We start from the raw sequence: 25,070 nt of genomic DNA on the forward strand, positions 1-25,070 counted from the left end.
TCGTGTGAATAACACTGCATCATTTGCTTAATGTAGATCTCCTGAAAGGCAGGCTTTGAAGATGACGAGAACAATAGCGGAGTAATAAATCACTGAAGTTTCTTTCTTGGTGACATTGTTAAGAAAGGGACGGCACGAAGAGGAAAAGCAGAGAAACCTGGCTAACTGACAAGCACGTAGCAGCAAACCTTGGTTAAATTAAGTGTCCTCGAGGCCGGTGGTGACAGTTGGAGAGACAATGGTGAAGTCAAACTCAAGGAAAATGTGGAGGGAATTGAAAGCTGGCTGAAAGGTTGGATGTTTCTATGCCAAACGCACAGCTGTGAGGTGGCGCAGCCAGCTGATCTGCACTGAATTACTGGGAGGCTAAAGAGATATAAAAAATAGATCATTAATGCCAATTTGTGGCTGAAAATGAATTTATTTGGATGAACATATGGACACATGGGAAGAGATGAGGGCTCTCTAAAGAAACATCTTCTCCATGATGGACAGGTTGCCTTTGATCTGTGTGTTTGTGTATTTAAGTGTAATCTGGCAAAACTTCCCTCTTCTCCAAACTACAACAGATAGAGACGTCATCTGTGTGGAGGTGATGCCACGCGGCTCAGAAAACAGGCCCCGGGACCATTATTTTCAGAGCAAACAAACAGGACTTTGGGTTGTTTGTTGAAAACGGAGCCCGAACGATGGGAGGGAGGACTGCAAAAGGTCTCGGAGGCGTTCCTCTGCCTCTGCTAAGGTATTCCCGAGGATCAGGGAAATTAAATTGGACAGTGGAAAGGCTGTTTGGACAAGCTTTCGTTTGAAGCTCCGCTGCTGTTATCCATGGCTGTTTTCTTGGCACGCAGAGCGTTTGAGAGGACGTCAGACTGACAGTGACATGAAGGCAAACAGGTTACTTCAGAAAGTCGAGTCTTACACAGAGTTCAACCATTAACTTCAATATATTCAAATAAAGGAGAGCGATTTATGATCATCACAGGACTGAAACAACAAACTCTGACAATACGCTTTAATACTAATTAGAAAACAAATATTTGGTTGGGTTAAACATTAATCTCAGATGCATCGTGGTGTTCTCTCGACAGATTACGTCTTGATGCAGAAAAGTCAATTATCTAAAATTGAAAAGCCAATTCTCAACATTGTCTGCATCGGTGATTTAAAACCGGCCTGTACGTTCCCTATGGCTGGTAGGGATGGTAATCGAGAACCATAATTGAATGCATCTGAGTTTATCAATTCCTTTAATCAATGTCTGCATTTTCTTTCTGATAGCTGCACGTTGATGTCACACTTCTGCATCTACGCTGCTGAAAACTTGGAACAAGAAGGAGTCACGGCAGAGAGGAAGCTGTTTATTCTCTCGTTTCATCAACACTATGTTCAGACATGTTGCGTTCATGCTGGGCACCTGCGTAGGCCGACATAAAATTGGAAAAGGGACCCGGACGAGAGCCACACTGTATGCTAGTTGTGTAGCCCCGTGAGCCCATCGTGATCTTGCGACCTCCTTTGTATTTTGCTCACAGATCAGTCGGCTAACGTGTGACGGAGAGAATTTCGAGCCGTTTGCCAAGCGAACATCCAATCAGCGTTGAATGAAACGAGATGCGACTGTTCAGTGTAACCAACATGGCGGCTTTTGCGAAAGAGATGAGCGCAGCTATCGAGCAAGCTGCACGCTAACTATTTTTTTCTCTGGATCCTTCTGTTGAATATGTACTGGGCTCCTGAAATTGGGCCTTTGATCCGTAAATTCACGTTAAACACAAAGGGAAAATATCCTTTACCCACATGTTGTTCACTTTCTAAGCTTTGCCTCGACGCTGTTAGCACGTCATACGCTTTGTTGATCCTATTGGTTGATTTGGTCCCTATGTTGGTGATAGACAGCTGCTTTATCCAATCAGAAACCAGTATTTTGGCCCCTTTCCAAAAGATCATCAAACGAGAGTTCCCAGATGCTGAGCAAATGAGTATCATGCGACTCAATCCATGTGGCGGAGTCAGGTTACAAGTTTTGTCTAATTAAAACTACAACATGAGGAACCATCTTTCCCATTTGTTGTATTAATAAAAAGATCATGGAAGTACATTCACATGGTTATTTTAATTATGGATCATTACAAATACACTACGGGGGTAGCAGGGCTGAGAGGGAGAACCTGCAGAACCTGTTGCACAGCGTGGTTATCAAAGTGTCTTTGAAGTGGAGGTTATAATCCTGTCAACTCTAATAAAATGCCCTCCAGTCTTGACGGATTTCTTTCACCAGGAAGTAATCCCTAAACCACATGTACTTCTTCACTGCTTCAACAAAACCTGTGCCACTGCTGCTCCGTAGATCTCTTACCTCCTGTCGGTCAAATCTAATATAACCTATACTGATTCCATTTTTCACCCTTCCCTTACATTCATCTTTGGGAAGATTTACGGTGTTGCCAAGTGCTCCTGGTGTTCTACATCTTTCAGTGTATTTTGTGAACGTGTTTTTCAGCCGTAGAACAGACACCGTGGGGCAGATTCATGAAATATTGTACACCTTTTGGTCCATACTTAAGCAGCAGCCATTGTCCCCCAAACAACGGCATGGCGATAGGGTTTCGGTGTCGTGGGGCTCCTAAGAACCCTGCAGCACTGCTCAGAAGAGTCAAGAAGGGGGTGAAAGGTGATCTGCGTGGTCTAATGTCAGTTTCATACTCTCACTGTGGTGGCCCCTGGGTCCTATGTGAACAGACACACTAATGCCTGAATTATAAACCCTGGACTGGGTTACCGACAGGAGAGGGGTTTGGATACAAACACTGTCAATGCGGTGCAAAAATAGGGCGAAGGCACTCTCGCTAATGTACAAAAATACACATGGTGTTGCGGAGGCTTAGCCCGAGTTAGCAGACTTGCACACATGCACAAAGTCTGTCTCGTTGCTGGACGCTCAGCTGGCTCTCGCACTGGAATAACAGACCTTTGACCCCCGGATTGCAAGTGCAATTGTGCCCTCCAGTAGGCGGAGAGGCTTGGTTGTCGTCGGGGTGTGTGGAAATGCATCTTATAGAGAAAGTGAAATGCAAAAGGAATGTGGTGTGCACAAATAGGTCTGTGTGTATTGTTGCGGTGAAAGCTGGGACACACATTACAGTTCCCCACCTGGACTGAGGGTGCACGTTACTCTGCAACCCGACTCTCACTTGCTGTAATCACCGTGAAGTGTGTGTGTGTGTTTCTAAGTGCGCAGGTGGCTGGTGGCACCGAGCGCATGGAGTCATGTGTTAATGTGTGTTTGCGTGTGTTGCTGTAGGGGACTGTCAGGGTGTTAGGGACACTTAATGGACTGAGAGAAGCTGACAATAAGGCGAGGACAGACTCTGGCGCTCACAGTGCAGCTGGCCTCGCCCTCGAGTGGCCCCCGAAGACGCCAGGCAGGACGACAGCTTTGTTTATAATAGAGCCCCGCACATAAACAGGTCCGACAGAAGACGAGGAGAATAACACGTGGGAAGTTAGAGTAAAGTAGAGTAAGAGTACACTTCTGCTGTGTTTTCAGAAACGCGAAACAACACAGAAAGTGTAAAGAAGACGGACCGCAGGGATTCTCATTTCACGACATCTTTGAGACTGCAGTCGAGACAGACACGCTGTAGTTATGGAAACACTCTTTCAAACCCCTTTGGACAGATTTCATTTCAACATCGGACATCCAGCTTCTGGCAATAAAAAAAGAAAATGGGTGTGTAATGGACACTGTGTGGCCAAATGGGACCTTGGATTTATTTGGTGTGTATGAGTAATTTCCAGAATAGACACAGTTCTGTAAAATGACCGTCATCATGGTGTCACTTACTGTGGCGGTCTGCAGCAAACGGGCGGTTTCTAAAAATCACTGGTTTCCACAACCGAGGCATCTGAGATCTCTGTGATCTCCGGGTATGAATGAGATATGTGATACACACACGTACAGCAACGTGAAAGGATGTAATGATGACTGATGACCTACGAGGTCCTTGTTAGGCAGACTCCCCTGTGAAGAAATGCTTTTCAAACTGTCCAATTTCCAGATCCAGTTATTTCGGATTATCAATCACACGAGCGACAACAGCCTCTGCTACCCCGCTTCATAGAAGTGCAATAATACGTTGCTTGAATACTCTTTTAACCAAAGATATTCAAGTTGCCCATCCTTAACCATTAGCTGGCCATTCCACACAGAGCGAAGTCCATAATGAGATATTCTCTCCTTTCTTGTGAGGGACTGTGGTTTGTACATTATATTCATGCTCACAACGTGTAATTTGCATCTGAGAGCTCACATGCTCGTTCCGTGAACATTAGCCCAGTGTTTTATGAAATGTCATGCAGTCAAAATTACACGACTCTGCGGAGTTGCCCGCCCTGCTGAACTCGAAACGAACGGTCGCCCCGCTGTCTCTTTGCTTTGAGGATGAGCATCTGGAACAGTTGACAGGACGTGAAGCCATGACGGCCGAGTACAGCGCTTTCTCCGCAGGCGAGGACAGGCTGTGATCCCAGGGAAACCTAATCATGCACGTCCCGCAAAAATGTGACAGTTACAGTGTAGCATTATGGGTAAGCTTTCTTGTCATCCTGGACAAAACAAGTGCAATTCACGATATTCTCACGATAACTCTTAAAATTGTACTTAAACACACTGGAATCACTTTACCTTACTTTGTGTTATGGACCAAATATTTGTATTGCATCACAGATAGGAAATATTTATTAGTGATTACCTTAAATAAGGTATCATAACTCGTTGGTGTTTTTATTGTAATTCCAAATAGAAACGATTCTCGTCCTATTACGGGGCGCTGGATTTGATGAATTTACTGTTTATTAGGTTGTCTGTCTCTTGTCTGTCTCTGTTTGTCTCTATGTGCCCTGTGATAGACTGGCGTCCTGTCCAGGGTGGACCCCGCCTCACACCTGATGTCAGCTGGGATCGGCTCCAGCCCCCTCGCGACCCCCGCCCCGGGATAAGCGGATGAAGATGAATGATGATGACTGTTTATTAGACCACAAAAGAGACGAGAATTCGATAGCCAGCCACCCAATGGTCCCTCAGCTTCAATCCCGCTGGTAGGAGACTTCGCCGGGAGGAGAGCTGGCAGCAGCTCCGAGACAAGTGGTCGTAGCAACTCAAATTCAGAAAGCACCGCTGGTCACGGCGGCAGTGCTGGGTCTAACCTACAACAGAACCTTTGTTTTCCCCCGCCGCTGAAAACACATCTAGTGGAAACACAAGTCTTTCACAGGGAAGAAGCGGGAATGAACCATGCATTGCCTAATCTGATTTAATTTGCAAATAATGATGCACTGCCCGCAAACTACAACCATCCAAAATAGCTCACAGATCAAAGTGTAACTCCTCATTTCTTCTAATAAGTGAAACTGTGAAATCTCTTCCTGATCAAAGCAAGAATTCTCACACAACATGGATAATCTCTCATTCAGCCCAGATACTGAAAATAATTATGTTGTTTCTGCATGAAAATGTTCTCTGGAAGCCGCTCTGTCCCTCCCTCTTTCTCCCAGGCCGGTGTTGAGTTAAATATCACCCTTTCCTCCACCTACTGTCTTGAACCCCCTTCAATTCTTCTCTTTTTCCTAATTCCTTTACCTTCCTGCGCACACATGTGTCCATTCTTACAGTTGAATAATCTCCCCCACACAGGAACAATGCAGCCTCTACGTGCCACTAAATCACCCTAACTGCATGAAACCTGGCTGGGTGAATGATGACCCTGCCTCCTCCGTCTCCTCCGCCTCCAATAAGAAACTAAAATATCATCTCTGAGAACACAGTAAGGGAAGCTTTTTCATCGCCGTCTGACACAGCGACTTCTTTTCTTGCATGTATCAACACAATTTTCCCCCTCTTCTTCGGGGAGATGGAGGATTTATGAGATTCAAAAACAAGGGGAAGTATGATGCACTGCTGAGTTCAGTGTTCGGGGGCCAAAAGACACTATTTCTGCACCGTCCGGGAACTTCTTTGATTCCACTTCTACTTAATCACATTCTTTAGATGAGCTTTCCACATTTTGGTCAGACTGACACAGTAGCTACAGTTACAGTCTGCAGATCAAAGAGAATTAGATAGGTCGACTCCTTCATACGTTCACAGATTAAGAAAATTACTCTTCACATGAAAAGCTCCTAAAACGATTCAAAAAGTCAGATTTCTGCGGTATACGCACAGTAGACGGGTCGTTTGATGATCCCTATTAGGTTACATCCACGCAGCTCTTATCCTAGGTGTTTCATAAAAGCTCCAGACATATGAGATACATTACACCTTATAAAACCAGGCTTGTCATGCTCGGCTCGCATTTCCTGCATGAAACATACAGTAAAGACATTCCCACTGGACTCGTGGACACGTTTCTCCCTGACTTTTATTTGTTGAAGTACTGAGGTCACAAATATGACGTTCTATTTTACGGAGACCAGAAGTGGAACAAAAATGATGTGCTTTAAACGTTGTCTTCTGATATTGTAACGTGATGTTGAATGGACGTACTTTTGGGTACCGTCTGATTCTGTTAGACTCGTCTTCTCTCGTCTCTTTTGTCTTTCCTGTGACGGAGCTGCTGCGATGGGACCTGACTCCTCCAGATGGATTGATTTGCATTTTCTCAGCAGATCCATCTGGGAACTCTCGTTTGGAGATCTTTTGGGAAGTGGCGAAAATACTGGTTGCCGATTGGATAAACTATCACCATCAATCGGGCCAAATCAACCAATCAGATCCACAAAGTGTATGACGTACTAACGTTGAGGCAAAGCTCGGAAAGTAAACAACATGTAAAGCATATTTTCCGTTTGTGTAACGTTGCTTTACGGATAAAAAGCCCCAATTTCATATTCAACAGAAGGATCCAAGAGAAAAAAGAGTTAGCGAGCGGCTAACTTGATAGCTGAGCTCATCTCAGCCGCCATGTTGTTTACACTGAACAGTCTCTTCTTGTTGCGTTACACCAAAGCTGATTGGTTCGGTCGCTGGTCAAACTTTACCAGTTACGTTACCAGATCTGCGAGTAAAATACGATGGAGCTCGCAAGATCAGGATGGTCTCGCGAGGCTAGCTTCAATGCAAAACTAACTTCAGACTTGCTTTGACAATAAAAGCAATATTGTATCCTATCATATAAAGTTTAGGCAACAAAAAGTGTCGGTTAGGTTTTGGCACAAAAACAACTCGGTTAGAAAAAAGGTATTATTTTGGGACCCATGCACCTTCAACCTCAATTCTCTAATCCTTGACAAACAACCAAAACTTGTTGCATGGCTAAATTCCACCACATGTACACGAGAAAGCATGTTTTTCCTAATCTGAGTGAATCCAAACCTTAAATCTGAGAGCGGTTACATTCACATCAGATGAATGGTGTAGGTATTGCGGTGCTTTTTATATATATAGTCCCCGAGGGTAAAGCCTAACGTGGATGAATATGAATGTAAACACTCCCAAACATGGTGTCTTAATACTTTCTGACTCCTCTGTAACTAAATGAGTTATGACACTGCGGTAATTTTCAGGGTGCAAATGAGTCTTGCTTTGCTTTCTCAGCCTGCGTATTACTCACTCAGGACATTATTTTAGAGCATTAATGTCTTTCTGTGGTCACATCAATCTCCAATCTGGCAGCTAAGCGGAGCGATCAGTCGCATTTACTGAAGCAGCTGCCTTTCCTACATGTGCTCTTAATTACAGGAACACATGAACGTACAGTAAAGGGATGGGGGGTGATTTCATGTTGAGGCTGTTTGGGAGAGTTGGCACCAATCATCTACTTGCATGTCTTTATAAGCATTAGCCTCTCCCATTGATTACTACGGTCAGAAGGGGGTGTAAACCATTCCAGCCCTTGCTTTAGAAGAGGTGGGGGGCAGGGGACGTTCAGGGGGCATAAAGGGTCAACAGTAGATGCCACATAGAAGTGGTGTACTTCACCTGAAAGCTGGGAACCTAAAGATTAATCTTTGGTAAGGCACTTAAATTAATAAATCTTCAAATTTTAGGGTGTATAAGGGCATTTCCATACTGGTAGCCATGTTTTAGTTGATGACGTTTCTTAAAGAGACTCAATAATTGATAGAAATGGTCAAAAAACATTCTTAAATACCACATTAAGACACTCTGACCTTGAGGAACACCAAAGAGATAGCCATCTTTTCTGCATGAATTGCAATTTTTGGTGTTTGGATGGTGAGCGGGCGACACGGGGCTGTGGTGGTTAACACTGTCGCCTCACAGCACAAGGGTACCCAAGTCGAATCCCAGCTGGCGCCCTTCTGTGTGGAGTTTGCCTGTTCTCCCCGTGTCTGCGTGGGTTTTCTCCGGGTTCTCCGGTTTCCTCCCACAGTCCAAAGACATGCAGGTGTTAGGTTCATTGATTACTCTAAATTTGCCCGTAGGTGTGTATGTGAGTGCGAATGGTTGTTTGTTTCTACGTGCCCCTGTGATAGACTAGTGTCCTGTCCCCGCCTCATGCCCGATGTCAGCTGGGATCGGCTCCAGCCCCCCCTGCAACCCCAATAGGGACAAGCGGTTGAAGATGGATGGATGTATGGCGAGCACTTCTGCTCTGGAAACCGCTCAGAAACCCCCTTATGTTTAATATACATACGAAAAGCCATCCATCCTCTGAATTCCCTAGGTCTCTCGTTTGTGGTTGTAAAGTTTCAAGAGGCTGTGATTATCCTAAAGGTCACAGCAGCTCATTTTAGACAGGGAGCTCAAGTTTTAAAAAAAAAAATGCTCACACTACAATGAAACGTCTCGTATGGGGACTAACATCATCACACATGAATACAATTGATCTTATTGAATCCACAAGAGCCTCAGCTTTCAAGTCATCCATCTTCACATAACACAATTGTGCTGCATCAGAAAATACTGCATGTTTGTGCCCCAAGCTGTCTGGATCATCATAGAGTGGACATGTTTGTAAAGGGGAGACTTTTGGGTACCCATAGAAACCATTTTCATTCAGATATCTGGAGGTCAAGGGACTTCCTTTTGGCTTCATCTAGTGTCATGATAACAATATCTTCACTCAAGCTTTGAAAGTGAGCCCACCACGGCCTCTGAGGGCGCACTCACACTGTCCTTCTGCACCGGGCCAAAACCGTTTTTGCGGGTAAAGCCTAGTGCGTTTGACCAGTGTGAGTGCACCCGCTCCGCGCGTAGCTGCGGCCAGCTGGCCGTCCACGGCCCGTCTGAGAGAGGTGGGATTTTGTAGAGCGTGTTTGCACATGTACGAGCACGAGCGTGTGCACGTGTACGAGGGCAGCTCTCACGTCATTTACTGTGCGCCTGTTCGGACATAGAACATAGAATGAGGGACCATGCGCAGACATTTAACAACAACTACAACGGAGGTGAAAGGTTCACGTTGGTGTGATGCGGAGGTGGAGTGTTTACTGCAGATTTGGTCGATGAAAAGATTCAAAAACAGTCGACAAGACGCACAAAAACTCAGAGGTCTATGGAAAGATTTGTAAACAAAGCGACGCATCGCGGTGACGTCATCAATGTGTGTGACGTGTTACGACGTGATGACGTATAGGCAGCAAGAAGCATTCTCCGAGGCCCAGGTAGTGTGAGTACAAACGGGCCTGGAGGGGAGGACAGTGTGAGTGCGCCCTAAAAGACATCATGGCGGTGGGCTGTCCCGTCGTTACAAAGGTTAAAAGTACAGCTGTTTCTGCCACGCACTGCCACAACAGCTTCATTGCAAATGTCAAAATAATCGTCCCTTTATGTCTGCAAGGACTACATCGAATTTGAAGCAGGATTATGCACTATGTGCTAAAACTGACATTTTCTTTTTCCAGAATTCCTGTTTCCTCGCAGTCTGGAATAATCAAATCCACCCACCGGTGCAGACACTTGGCAGAATCTTCACAGCGAAGATTTCACTGCGAGCAGAAATTGCCAAAAACCAGCTCCTCGGGGGCAGGGCCTTCTCGCTACCATTTAAAGCATATTGCCTTCGCGGCTATAAGTGGCTCTCTCTGCTTCTCATTCTTTTTCCAGATCACAGGGGGCAATTTTCTGTCTCGGAGACGGATTGAACTGCAGGGGCCTCGCTCATACGTGAGGTAAGGCAGGGAAACAGCAGCTGGAGAGGCGCAGCCCAACAGCAGCCGTTGAGGAGCAGCCAGATAACCTCGGGTTGTAAACAGCACTGGCCTGAGCTTCATCAGCAAGACAGCTTATCAACCCAAGGTCAATAAAGAGGTCTGAACACTCGGGCCTCCTCGTGTCAGCGCAGTCTTGGATGAGAGGAGATCGCTGGCAGGCTCCGTGCTGGCAGAAACTCTGTGTTCCCACTCTGTGTAGATCTCAGACCGGAGCCAGCTGAGGAAAACAAAACAAGTACGACTGCAGAGCGTCGGCGACAGTCCTGGAAGCAAACGTCCTTCACAGGGAGCGTGCTTCTTATTGCCCAGCGGCACAGCCTTTCATACATGCCCCCCCTTTTCACCAAGTGACACAGAAGAGCAAATGTAATATTCCAGCAGCTTTGCATGGAAACCAACTGAGCTAAATATAAGTGTGACATACACAAACAGCCAAAACCTCATCAAAACAACTTCACAAAACAGAGTGGGTTTTTTTTATAGGAGCAGATCTTTATGAAGTCACCATAAAGTCTTTCACTGCGTGTCCTGACAGCTTGCAGGTGGCAGGCCGTACGAGCGCTTCACAGTCTCCACGCCGCACGATGAAGCAAACACAAACACGGGGGCAACAATGCATCTTTGTGCTACTTTTTCACACTTGTAAAACTTGGAAGTTGGCATCTGGCTCCACGGCGTTGCTCAACCCTTCTTCTCACACACTCGTACACACACATATATCAAAAGATCTTCAGGGATCGGGCTCTGAATAATTTTGCAGCATCTGCTCGCGCTCACTTACTGAGCCACCAGGCCTGGAGCCAGACTCTCTAATGCTCATGACTTCATGATGAGGGCTCGGTGCCATCTCTTACTTTGAATAATGTGTGACGCAATCTAACTATGGCAATGGTTTTCTTGACTTGAAAGCAAAGTGGTAATCTTTGTTTCCCCCCAAAATAAACAACAACAATTTCTGGATTCCCATAAAACTAAAAAAAAACAAAAACCCAATAGCTGTTTTTCGGGAAAGCGCTTATTTTGAAGACTTTCTTCTCGCTCAAAAACCAAAACAATCAAAAACAAAATCAGGGTTTTAACCGTAAAATCACGCCGTTCACTTCCCAGAAAAGCTACTCAGCCCTCTCATGCGTGAGCTTGTCTTCCTGCCCCGGCATTATGATTCAAGCTAAGATCACCGGTGAGGAAGATAAGATCAAAGCCTGCGGACACAATATGTGCGGTGTCCCAGGGATCGACTTAGATAGCCTCTCTGTTTGCGGTGCATTGTTTGGGAGTGCAGCGGGCTGGTTAAAAGCCACGCAAGTGTGCGGACAGAGAGACGGGGAGGAGGGTCTCTTCTCTCTTTGCCTCCATTACTTGTGCACACATTCAGCCGCAATCCTTTGCTTGCATTGTGTGGGGATTAGCGGCTGAAGGGAATGGGAGGTATTAGCCGTCATCAGAGGTGAGACCTTCCTCTGGAATGACACGTTAGCCATTTCCATTTGGTTAAGAAAGTGCAGGTTACCTGATAGGTTGTTGTTGTGTATTCAGGAAGCACGTTAAAGTTGTCAATAGAGGGGAAATAGTGAATATAGTGCATGAAAATAGACCTTTTCAATGTGGATTGTGCATCGATTTTGCACCAATATGACTCTGCAAAAGTAGAAGAAGGATGATGTCCTAAACAAATAACTTTACTAAAGAATATTTAACATTATTATATATCCAGTATATGACATATATTACATTACAATTCTAGAAATGAACACTGAGAAAATAAATAAAAACATTAAAATCAAATAAATGGCTAAGTAAACATCATGTTCATACTGATTTGAATAAGAAATAAATATAAATAAAATGAATGGCAAGTGACGCTATTTCTAAATCTATATATTTCTCAGAAATATTGGTAATAATAATAATAATAACTTTATTTATTTGGCACCTTTCGAACATAAAATGCAGCTCAAAAAAATAAAGAAAAATCGATTATAATTAAACAAAAAAATGCAATAAACTTCTAAAATGATAAAATATCACAGGACTGGTGATAAATCAGTATTGTGAAGTAAAAGTAGAAATTAAATTAGAAGTTAATAATAATAAAAATCGATTTTAAGACACAAAAGCCATAAAACAAGTATGAGAAATAAAAACAATACAGTTAAAAAAGTGGAATGAATTAAAAACAATATCATAAAAATGTGTCTGGAGCTGTTTCTTCAAACCATCAACAGAACAGAGGTCGTTTGTCTGGTTCGTGTAAATGACAGATATTCCACATCAGAAGAAACTTAAAGGGTAAGTTCACCCAAATGACAAAGCCCTTCTCGCTCTGACGGACCTAAAGGTAGATGTGGTTTTGTTTGTCCATGTTTTGAGACGTAAATAAACGGAGTTGACATGCATTTACAGGATGAGCTTAAAGTTTCTGTCCATGTCTCCACCAGGTCATTTAGCCTCCTCTGTACCTCAGGTCTCGCTGCCCGGCCATGTCTCTGTAGTGACAGCTAGTGTTTGTGTAGGTTTGAGTCTGTGTGTGTGTGTCTGTGTGTCAGCATGGCTGTGTGTGTGTGTGTGAATGTGTGTATGAACGTATATATGTCTCTGTGCATGACTGTGGGGGTGGTGTCTGTGACCTAAGACTGGGATCTCTCCAGGTGTGGTTGACCCCCCAAAGGTAGCTTCCTCTAGCCTCCTCTGTACCTCAGGTCTCGCTGCCCGGCCATGTCTCTGTGGTGACAGCTAGTGTTTGTGTAGGTATGAGTGTGTGAGTGTGTGTCTGTGTGTCAGCGTGGCTGTGTGTGTATGTGTGAATGTGTGTATGAACGTAAACATGTCTCCGTGCATGACTGTGGGGGGGGGGGGTCTCTGTGGCGGTGCTCCCTGTGACCTTGGACTGGGATCTCTCCCGGTGTGGTTGGCCCCCCAAAGGTAGCTTCCTCTAGCCTCCTCTGTACCTCAGGTCTTGCTGCCCGGCCATGTCTCTGTGGTGACAGCTAGTGTTTGTGTAGGTGTGTGTGTGTGTGTGTGTGTATGTGTGAATGTGTGTATGAACGTATACATATGTGTGTGTGTCTCTGTGCATGACTGTGGGGGTGGGAGGGTTCTTTAAACTTTCTTCTCCTGATTTTATTTGATGTTTCTCTTTTTCTGTTCATCTCTGTAACTCGGCACTTTGCGATACTTTTCTGTATGAAAAGCGCTGTTTAAATAAAGGTTGATTTGATTTGATTTGACATAAATATCTACAAACAACTTGGCTTTCCATGTACTCCTCACTGAAGCTGGAGAGAAAAATGGAGATGAGGTAACATTTCATTCCTCTCTCCCAAGCATTTGTAACCGCAGGGCTGCCGGGACCATTTGCTGCTCTAGTGAACTTTGTGATCATGAGCGTTTTCAAAGGGCCAGACTGAGACCTTATGACGACGCTTCAAGGATCCAGAGTTGAGGAAATGAGAGCGATCCGAGGTCGAGGTGAGGCCGCGGCTCGGGACGGCAGCAGGAGGAAAAAAAGGAGATTGCTTTTGGTCCTTCATTTAGAGCGTGGGGGGATGATAGATAAGCATCCACACGCCTCGTTTCAGTCGAGAGCAGGATATCACCATGTGGTGAAATAGAAGAGTAGGAGGCATGCTGCTGATTAGGAAATAGCTGGAGGGCCTTGACTCATAAGCTCAGCAGAGCAAAGCTCCTCCATATTTGACACTAAACAAGTGTATCATAAATGGCTTCTGGCGCTGCTGGCAAACAGCTCCGTGCTGCAAGGGAAGCATTTAAGAAATCCAATCAGAGACGGGTCTGTCAGCAGGAAGGCATCTCATCGACCTTTTGTTTGTTTCAAAACACGACTGGGCCACGACGATCACCGAGGCACTTTATTCAATTCACCAGAAACAAAGTATTTCTCCAGAAGAAGAAGAAGAATTTCTTTATTAATCCCGCAATGGGGAAATTCAATTTTCACTCTATTTTTTTTTCATGTTACACACACACGCCCGAAATACACACACATGCACAGACCTATATACATGCAACTAGTGGAGAGATGTTAGAGCGAGGGGGCTGCCAGTGACCGGCGCCCCGAGCAGTTGCGGGCTCAACAGCACCCCTGCAGTGCCCAGGAGATGAACTGGCACCTCTCCAGCCACCAGTCCACGCTCCATTCATTGTCCACACAGGGACTCAAACCAGTGACCCTCCAGTTCCCAGCCAAGTCACCTATGGACTGAGCTACTGCCGCCCCAAATGTAGCAAAGGGGAGGTATTCACATGCTATTTTTCAAAGTTTGCAGTAGAGTTGCAACTGATGGTGTTTTTCTTTGGACAAATGATTCATCAATTACTCTATAAACTGTCAGAAAATAGGGAAAATCCCCTCCTGGAGGTCTAACTGACGACACACCGAAGATATTCGATCAACAATGAAAGAGAGAAGCAGCAAAATCTCCCATTTGAGCAGCTGAACAAGTGACGAATGAGAAGAGAGAAGAACGCATGATGGAGTTTATCTGACAGAGCGGTGGTTACCACTAAACACCTTATCAGCCGTGGCCTACATCGAACAGTATTCGGCCGATGTTGGCTGGTGGTAGTTTCCCACCCCCCCTTTACTGGAAGACATCTTGCAAGCGCTGGTGGTTCGCATATTTACTACTACACTTGTTATCTAGGGAACAAAGATAAGATGTGCATACAGAAGCCTATGCAAAAGGATTTACGCGCACACACACACACACACACACACACTCGCAGCTTTCCAGCAAAACAAGAAACTGAACTCCTGGGCTAATCATTAACCCCGCGGATTCAAAACTAAACAGCGACACTGAGTGAGTGTGAAGTCATGTAGAAAATGGTCCGGGAAATGCCTGCACACATGAACGGACTCACACTGAACCAATGCCACTGAGGTGGACAAGATGTGTTGAAACAGAGGAGACGACGTGCGTGTCTGACAGTTTTATCTCCTGCTACTAAAGAACGATGAAGTCTGTCATGCTGTAAGGCGATCGTTGATTTAAAATCGATGCAAGATTGATGTTCCGTCGTGGCATAAATCATCCCGGGGCTTGTCGGTTGGCACGGCTTCAAGTTAAGGTTATTTAAAGGCTAACCGTTCATGTAACTGCATCATACTGTACCATTACGTTGGATAAAGTAATGCTTTTGTCCTGATGCGCTGTGCAGCTGCGTGTGGGTGCTGACCGAGACTCTCCTCACGCAGAGGTACCTGCCCGGACACGGCTGCCAGGTGATGCAGCCGCCCACCTGAGCAGCGGGCACACAGCTGCCAGCACTCACTGAGCAAACATTGCTTCATACTGTATGTGGCCAGTCAGCGTGCGCTGGGTCACACTGTACTACTTCTACACTCTCTGATGTGAGTGATTGTTGCACTGAAGCTGCAAATTACTGTATTTTTCATGTTACTATTCTTACTTACTCTCATCTGAAACCCTGAACACAACATTATTAATATTTTAGGGCTGTAACTAACAATGAAGTGAACATATTTAACAAACCCAAGAGATATTTAGTTTAATATCATTGAAAATTGACAGAATCAGCACATTTGAGTAGCTGAAAGCAGTGACATTTTAATGTCATTAATATTCAGATGATGGACTAGATTAATGGACTAATTGCAGGCTGTTCTTATTCCGTTTCTACATATGACTACAAAAAGTAATGCACTGTAATTCATATTTAATTGCAACACGGTGGAGTAGTGGTTAGCACTGTCGCATCACAGTGAGAGGGTTCCTGGTTCGCATCCCAGCTGAGGCCTTTATGTGTGGATTTAGCATGTTGTCCCCGTGTCTGCGTTGGTTTTCTCCGGGTTCTCCGGTTTCCTCCCACAGTCCAAAGACGTGCACGTGTTCGATTCATTGATGACTCTAAAGCACCCGTAGGTGTGAATGGTTGTCTGTCTCTGTTCGTCTCTATGTGCCCTGCGACAGACTGGCGTCCTGTCCAGGGTGGACCCCGCCTCGCATCCGATGTCAGCTGTCAGCTCCCCGGGACAAGAGGTTGAAGATGAATGAATGAATGAATGAAGAAAAGTGATGTCCAGAGCAAAGGTGACGTAGAATAAGGTATAGACTATATGGTGTATAAGTTCTTGGTGGTGGATGGGACCCAAAACACTGGGCTTTCACTCGGGGGGACTGGTGTTTGGACCCTAATGTAAGAAGCCAAACCACAACCTTTTCTCTCATTTTAACCAAGTGTTTTGGTGCCTACACTTAACCACCATGGTCTACTTCTGGTCACCAATTCACTGTGTTGCACAGAAGACGAGATATCATACGAATTGTTGTGCATAAGCTTGACAAATGAACCCCGTTGATTGATTGTGTGGTGGAAAAACAGCTTGATCCATCAACAACTGGTCTAACTCTGTTACGTTTGTACCTGCGTGCACACGTACACTTGATGATCTGGGTGAGAGAGTGTGTTCTGAGGTAGATGCAGGGTACTGAAGCCCAGCAGATCTAATCTCATTTTCATCACACGCACACGCACACACACACTCTTTTAAACTGGGGCTTACAAGGACTAAGAAGGACAGGACGGGACAGGACGTACTGTAGTATTTTCATTCTTTTGTCAGTCGCTGTACGCCGCTGGAGACCCGCCCGTCTGCTGAGGGCACCGCTGAGTTCTGCACCCTGCTTTGCGATCGCATGTACAGGCTCGGGCATGCGGGACACAGTCTCCGAGAGGGCAGTGATGCCTCAATGCCTTTTTTTCAACATTTATATGTTTAGGTTCATCCCAGCTTAGGTAGGATTGGCTTCTTGTGTGGCAACAGATCCTGTCCCGCATATCAGACGCAATCATCTCACACGGAATATAAAGATATAAGAACTTTTACATCCACACTCAGACTTCTTTGTATTACACTTTTACACTTGAATTACTAAATATTGTAATTATTATTGTAGTTTCTCCAGACGGTAAATCTCTTGCTCTGTACATGCAGCACATGTTGCATGTCTCCGTGTCCTGAAGGTGAAATGGAAAATAGTTTTGGAGTTTAATCCACCGCAGTGAGTTATAAAAACAGGATTTTCACTGATGCATTTTCTGGCTCCCAACAGCGGTGAATGTTTACACAGTATTTTATCACACGAGTTCCAACAGTCTTGTCTAGTATTACAATGTTCAAGATTAAAAGGTCAAAGGACTACAGCAATATAAAATGACACATCATCAGCATCTTAAAAAACAAGATGCATTCTAGGTGATAATATAATGTGGATTTGTTTTTGTACAACAGCCTCAGTAAAGCCTTCTCTTCTGTACGTGCGGTTCATGCAGACGGAGAGTTAATGCGAACAAATACCAATTTAGTGATGTTATGAGGAGCAGGCTCGGGCATGTGGGGCTAAAAAGCGTGACATCCACAGCAGAACCCATTGAATCAGCGGCGTTACTGAGACATTCACACTATTAAGCCCACCTATTGTCGGGCTGCTGTGGGTCTCCTCTTCTGCTCCTGGAAAACTATGAATGCATCAAGTATCAGGGACGCTTCAACTGATGATGGACACATCAGTTACTGTCGTTATTACAGCCCAGCTCTTATCACGGATGGTAGGGCTTTGACACATGCAGTGTATTAACTGCACGGCAACTGATACACATGATAATAATAATAATAATGGACGTAACTTTACTTTTCCACATGCACATACACACAGGTCAACAGTGTAAACGTCCCAACATGTTTCTTATTTTCTTGATATGATAACAATCTTGTTGATTTTTCTATTTCCACAACACTTCTCTTTCTTTCTGTAAACTTCTTTGTGAACTTTTAAAGTGTGAATAAACTTTACTCACCCAGTACGTATGTACCGTATGAACCGTATGTATGTACCGTATGTATGTATTGTATGTAACGTATGTATGTACCGTACTGTATGTATGTACCGTATGTATGTACCGTATGTAACGTATGTATGTACCGTACTGTATGTATGTACCGTACCGTATGTACCATATGTATGTATTGTATGTACCGTATGTACCGTACTGTATGTACCATATGTATGTATGTATCGTATGTATGTACTGTATGTACCGTATGTATGTACTGTATGTACCGTACCGTATGTACCATATGTATGTATGTACCGTATGTATGTACTGTATGTACCGTACCGCATGTACCATATGTATGTATGTATCGTATGTACCGTACTGTATGTACCGTACTGTATGTACCATATGTATGTATGTATCGTATGTATGTACTGTATGTACCGTATGTATGTACTGTATGTACCGTACCGTATGTACCATATGTATGTATGTATCGTATGTATGTACTGTATGTACCGTACCGTATGTACCATATGTATGTATGTATCGTATGTATGTACTGTATGTACCGTACCGTATGTACCATATGTATGTATGTATCGTATGTATGTACTGTATGTACCGTACCGTATGTACCATATGTATGCATGTACCGTATGTACCGTACTGTATGTACCGTACTGTATGTACCGTATGTACCGTATATGTACTGTATGTACCGTATGTATGTAACGTATGTACCGTATGTATGTACTGTATGTACGTTATGTACCGTATGTATGTACCGTATGTATGTACCGTATGTACTGTATGTATTTACTGTATGTACGTTATGTACGTACCATATGTATGTATGTACTTGTATGTATGTACTGTATGTACGTTATGTACGGTATGTACCGTATGTACCGTATGTACTGTATGTATGTACCGTATGTACCGTATGTATGTACCATATGTATGTATGTACTTGTATGTATGTACTGTATGTACGTTATGTACGGTATGTACCGTATGTACTGTATGTACTGTATGTATGTACCGTATGTACCGTATGTATGAACCATATGTATGTATGTACCGTATGTACCGTACCGCATGTACCGTATGTATGTACTGTATGTACCGTACCGTATGTACCATATGTATGTATGTACCGTATGCATGTACCGTACCGTATGTACCGTACCGTATGTATGTACCGTATGTACCGTACTGTATGTACCGTACTGTATGTACCGTATGTATGTACCGTACTGTATGTACCGTATGTACCGTACGTACCATATGTACTGTATGTACCGTATGTACCATATGTACTGTATGTACCGTATGTACCGTACGTACCATATGTACTGTATGTACCGTATGTACCATAAGTACCGTACTGTATGTCAGACAAATCTACATTTGGAAACAAATGCACCTATTTCCAGAGGTGCCTTTGTAGGTTTTAGGGCAAGTCCAAGTTAGGTCTCAAGTCTTGCAGGCACCTGAATGCTGACCATTAAAAAAGGACACAACATCAATAGGTTGTTGTTGTTTTGTTTTTTGCTGCAATTCTTTTCAATGCATCCTATGAAGTTATGCAACGCCTTCCTGCTGCTGTCTTATTTAGTCAAGTGCTTTATGCAACTGTCTTACGTTCAAATACAATTAAATCTTTATCTAGTGACCAAACGCCTGACTGGCAAAGACAAAGATATCTGAAGTTCCATAACTGGATCTTTATTGTACATCATAATCAAAATTATTAGGAATTCCTTAACAGAATAACATAAAATCAATGTGCATCTATGGCTGCTTGTTCATTAAAAACAGGCGGGCTAATTAAAATGACTGTCGGTCAAAAGCATCTTGTAGCTGGAATTATATTCCACACACACGATAATCAATCAGGCTGCAAATTCAATTTAAAAGCAATCAGCATTTGGTGGGTTTTGTGGAATCAATGGTAATCCAATGATAATTTTGACCCGTGGTTGATCTTTTTATTTTTTCGTCTCGAGCGTTCCTGCTCTCTTCACAGACTTATGGGAACGGGTGTCAGGCGCGTTGGGGACGCTCCAATTCCTTTGCTATGGCTCTGCACACTACATTACCCGACTAAATGGCCTTTTTTTTTAAAAAGTGATACCATTAGACAACAGCACATTCTGGGGGTGGGATCGATACATAAAAAAGAGAGCCAGTGAAATACTCCAAAATAACTGGGTTAATCAAATTAAAGCGTGACTAGACTAAGGTTAAGTTTTGGCCTTTAATGCTTGGAAACTAATTAGTTAAAAGTATCGTAAAGTACTCAAATGTGTTTATAATTAGCGTGTAAAATGAGATTAGTAATTATTAATTTCTGTGTGGCCTTTGTAAATAATGAAATCGACTCATGTGGCTTCTCCTTTTGCTCCTTTTGGGGCGGCAGTAGCTCAGTCCATAGGTGACTTGGCTGGGTACCGTAGGGTCGCTGGTTCAAGTCCCTGTGTGGACCATGTATGGAGCGTGTTCATCTCCTGGGCACTGCAGAGCTGCTGTTGAGCAAGACACTAAACCCCCAACTGCTCCGGGTGCTGGTCACTGGCAGCCCCCTCGCTCTAACATCTCTCCTTAATTGCATGTATAGGTCCTGTTTGTGCATGTGTGTGTATTTCAGGCCTGTGTGTGTAACATGTAACATTCAATTTCCCCGTTGCGGGATAAATAAAGTAATTCTTCTTCTTCTTCTTCAAGTGCCTCTGCTCCTATGAATGCAGATTAAATTAAAATGATAGCAGTGCACTGTGCAAAAGTATCAGAGTTACATAAAAGGCAGTAGTCAAACTCAACGTCTCATTAAGAATAGCACTCATGTCTTCAGTTTCACGCTCTTCATGTAAAAGAGCAGCCCGAAGACAGAAACGGCCCCGCAGACACAATAAGAGCAGCAGATTTGATCCATCACGAGACAGCCGAAAAGAGAGCCACTCATCATGACAACATTTATCATATCTTGCGGCCTAAACCGAAGTTAAGAGACATGTCTGAGCTGACAACCGCCACTTAAAGACTTCAAACATGCTCTTACACTGAGCTTTCAACCTCATCCAGAGCCCTATTGGGAAGTTTTCCACCGAAAATACAGTTCGGTGGAGCAAACAGCAAAAATAACCCGCAGTGCGCTTAAGTATGTCTCCTCTGAGTGCTTGCACCTTTTACGAACGCGGCCGCGCTTATCTCTCCCAAACCTCTTGATAACGGACTCTATCTGCCATATGCCTCATGCACACAAGTCATAAATCTATTAAGCGGTGCTATGATTAGCGCTTACAGCACGAGCATCAGATGGGAAGTTGTTCAACTGTCTTTTGTCGTTACAGCTTGTTTCTTAACCTGGCAGCTGAGGACAAGAGGATACATGTGAGACTGCCAGCAATAAAAGAGAACTTCGAAAAAAAAACAGCTTGAACGGAGATAAAAGCTCTTTTGGCTGCAGCGGTTCAGCACTGTCCTGCTGCGTATGCGCGTTTGGAGCTTCACACAAATTTGAAACAGCAGGTTTTTGTGCTATTCGACTCTCTGATGAGTCCTGCAGTGAAAAAACTGTTGATTTTGAGTACGTGTCTGAGTGAGGACAGCACTGCAGCTACAAAAGCATGCAGTCAGAATAAGTTGACTTTTAAATCCTGATGTTTGTAGACACATCACAGCTCTGCAGAGTTATACGCATAGTTAAAAGCTAAAGGGTTCTATCTATAATAATTATACTTCACAGAGATGCTGCCGTACCGTACGTCGTGCAAAACTGATATCGTGTCTCACGTCGACCCAGTAATCAAGTGAGTCAAGAGGAAGGAATGTCTAATAATGGAATAGCATACTCTCACTATGAGTGATCAAAACAGCAGTTTTCAAACCGCCACTCACTGCCAGCGAGGTGGAAACAGACAATCACTGTTTGAGGCTTCAGGAAAGAAAGTTCATCACTAACAATACATCTCTTGTTAACCGGTTTGGAGCCGGAGCCGCACGAGGCGTCGGTTGTTTGATTTGTAACAGGATGATCTTTGCTTTGATCCTGAGGAGCACAGGAGCTCAACAACAGGCTGTGTGAGTAAGCAGTTTACAGCTGGGGAAGGCTTTCGCACAGTCACTTGTTGAGCATTACGTCAGGCGAAACTTTTCACATCTGCTCACCAAAGATGCTTCAGGAGCCAGAGGATCTGCCTGAAGGTCAACGCCAAATGTTGAACTACTTTCTAATTATTTTCTGCATCGTGCATCCGTGACAAGAAAGTGCCCAAATGGCAGCACTCCAGCCGCCCCGCCAGAGACGCTCCAAGTCATACACTGAAATATGTTGAGTTTCGAGTCGTGTCACGGTCAGAATAGGCTCTAATTTGTACCACAGAACCGACAAAAGACAGCAAGATGTGACTTCTTGGAACGATCACCCGTGAAAACATCAGCCCAGATAAAAAGCCTTTTAGTGTTCCTGATGTGACTTCCACTTTTCCCACAGGTGCTGGGAACAGGTGGGGGTGGAGGGGGTCGGGGAAGAGGCCTCGCCAGCGTGGCCGGCTGCCACAGCGGGTCAGGGGATCATCTTCCGCCCAGCTGCTGATGCCCTGTTATCCTCAAGCCATTCATCACGGCTCGCTGAGAGTCAGATATGCGCTGCCCCCCCCGAACCCCTCCAAGCTCCCAGCATTCCTCACTTTCCCCTGTGGATCTCCGCCGCTGTTGGCTGTCAGGACTGTGCTGATGTGCCCAAACACCCACCCACCCACCCACCATGTATTTGAATGCATTTGCAGAGGCATATTCATATTGGTAAAAGAAACCTGGACAGGATGATGCAGGATTGCAGGTTTTGAATGCCCCTCGAGGGGTTTCATTCGCAATAATGACCCAGGGCGCTTACATTATCCCGCTTATTACACAGCTACTTAAAGAAATCGATGATCTGGCACAAAATATTGATTTTGACGTTAAGTTTATATTCTTTTGCAACAGCTGACGTCAATTTTTACCAGACTTATTTACGTTCTCTAGATCAGAACTGCGTCCATAGCAATGGTCTGTTATACACAGCAGCAGCCCGCTTTGCAGAAGTAACAGAGCAGAATGCCGTAACGGACCGATGAAGATTTGTATTCAACAAAGCCGTAGTATGTAAGGTTCGCAATATTCAAAGTCATTTGCTTATCAAATGTTTTATGAGTCTGGAAATGCACTCAACATGAGTGTCAGGCTTCAGGGAACCACTCGGACTGAATGTAAACACACGTGTGTTTAGAAGAGGCAAACCAGGAAACTCTGAAGGGGACATTTAATGCAGACTCCATGTTCATTATGCAACGTTAAGTTTCAAGAGTCATACCGTACGAAAGTGAACATAATAACATTACAGCCTGCTTTTCAAAAAGGATTAGCTGTGATGTACTTGTGTATCTGTATTGTGTGTTGTGTAAGTGTATCTGAGATGCTTTCTACACGTGGTGTTTTGGTGCACTACCAAGCAACGGCAGCAATAAAGGGAGGGACATGCAGCGGTGTTCAAACTAGTTCTTAATACATAAAATATCCTGCGTAGTAACACACACACACACCGACACTGTGTTACACACACCGTGTTTTGACAGAAGTCAGGAGCGTGCTGGTATTACTCCTGTATGTGCTTGCCCTTTGACAACACATTCAGTGTATAATATATCCAGGAGACTAATCCACTGCCTGACTGATGGCGAGGTTAAGTAAAGAGGAAGTCAGGGGTGGGGGGCGGGGGCGGCCCTTGTACACATATTGACGGACCCTTTGGCAGGGTGGTCAGCAGTTAACTTCATGTCATTATTGATTAGATGATTCAACTGATGGATTGAGGCAATGTTAATGGATTGGAGGTGAGTGACTACAGGCAAGGTAACAACTGGCTTGCCTGCAGCATGCTGGCGCGATGCATGCAAACTGAGGCAGTGACTGTGAGGTAGAGGGCTGACTTTCAGCTTTAATTTGAGGGTGATTACATCCACATCGGATGGAAGGTGAAAGACCCGTAGCCCTGTTCATACGTTGTCTGAAGCCTCCAACACAAATACACCTGCATACACTTGCCGTCTTCCCTGGCGATGCTCTGCCAGACATGTAATTCAGTCAACTTCACTTTATGCATGTTCAACTGGCTTTTTGCCAACAAGTGAAACGCATCATGATCAGTTGGATCGAGGTCAGGTGGCTAACCCAACCAGTCATGACGTTTCCACTTGGTCCTACAGTCTTGACCAAATATGGACATGAACAGCCTCAAATTATAGCTGAGAGCCTGCTCTTTAACCTCGCAGTCATTGTTTTATTTCAAGTCCAAATGAGCTGCGGTACAAAGCCAAAACTATGAAAAATGCGCCGCTTTTCAGCAATCAATCCGCAAACGTCAGGATGTAAAACAGGCACGTAAAGAGCTTTAGATCGCCTTAAACATCAAATTAAAAACACGCTGCAATCAGGAATTTGTATCTTCACATGTCCCTATGATGAAGACTTGCATGTACGCCGGAGGGGTCGGAGGTCAGGGGGACAAGTCAGAAGGAGGTCATGCTTCAGTGTCTCGCTCAAGGACACTTGAACACAATAACACAAGGACAGAGGTCCAGTAGACACACTGGCTGCCTGAACCTGAGACCACCCAGTGACTGAGCCGGTCTCTCCAACCTGCCTGCGGTGAATAAACAGCCGAGGTCTATAACTCTAAAGATAAAAACCAAACCATGCACATACAACAGATGACTGATAGGGGCTAATTTTATGTGTCTGACAAAACATCGTAAAACCACATCATGATGACACTCTGCTGATCTGGGGAGACTGTAATTTAAGAGTCGAACGCTTTGGAAAAAATGTTACAACAGGCAGCATTACTGTATATCTCCTTAAAGAGAAATCAGTCTCTCTGTAGAGCAATAACAAGAAGAAATGTGGCAATTGAGAGCATAAAGAAACCTTTTTGTAACTGCGGATTCTGGTCACAGAGCGATTGATCCGTGCATCACCAATAGGAAGTCTCATAAACATTTAGACAGCAGTAGAAATCAAAGAAGTTTCCA

At 44.3% G+C, this 25,070-nt stretch overlaps 1 protein-coding gene across 2 annotated transcripts in view; it reads right to left on the reverse strand.

Moving 5' to 3' along the window:
- Positions 1-25,070, reverse strand: part of met (MET proto-oncogene, receptor tyrosine kinase) — an 83,028-nt gene that overhangs the window by 54,793 nt on the left and 3,165 nt on the right. The window lies entirely within an intron of this gene.

This window comes from Echiichthys vipera (genome assembly GCF_963691815.1).
Source record: "Echiichthys vipera genome assembly, chromosome: 7".
Taxonomy (NCBI): Eukaryota; Metazoa; Chordata; class Actinopteri; order Perciformes; family Trachinidae; genus Echiichthys; species Echiichthys vipera.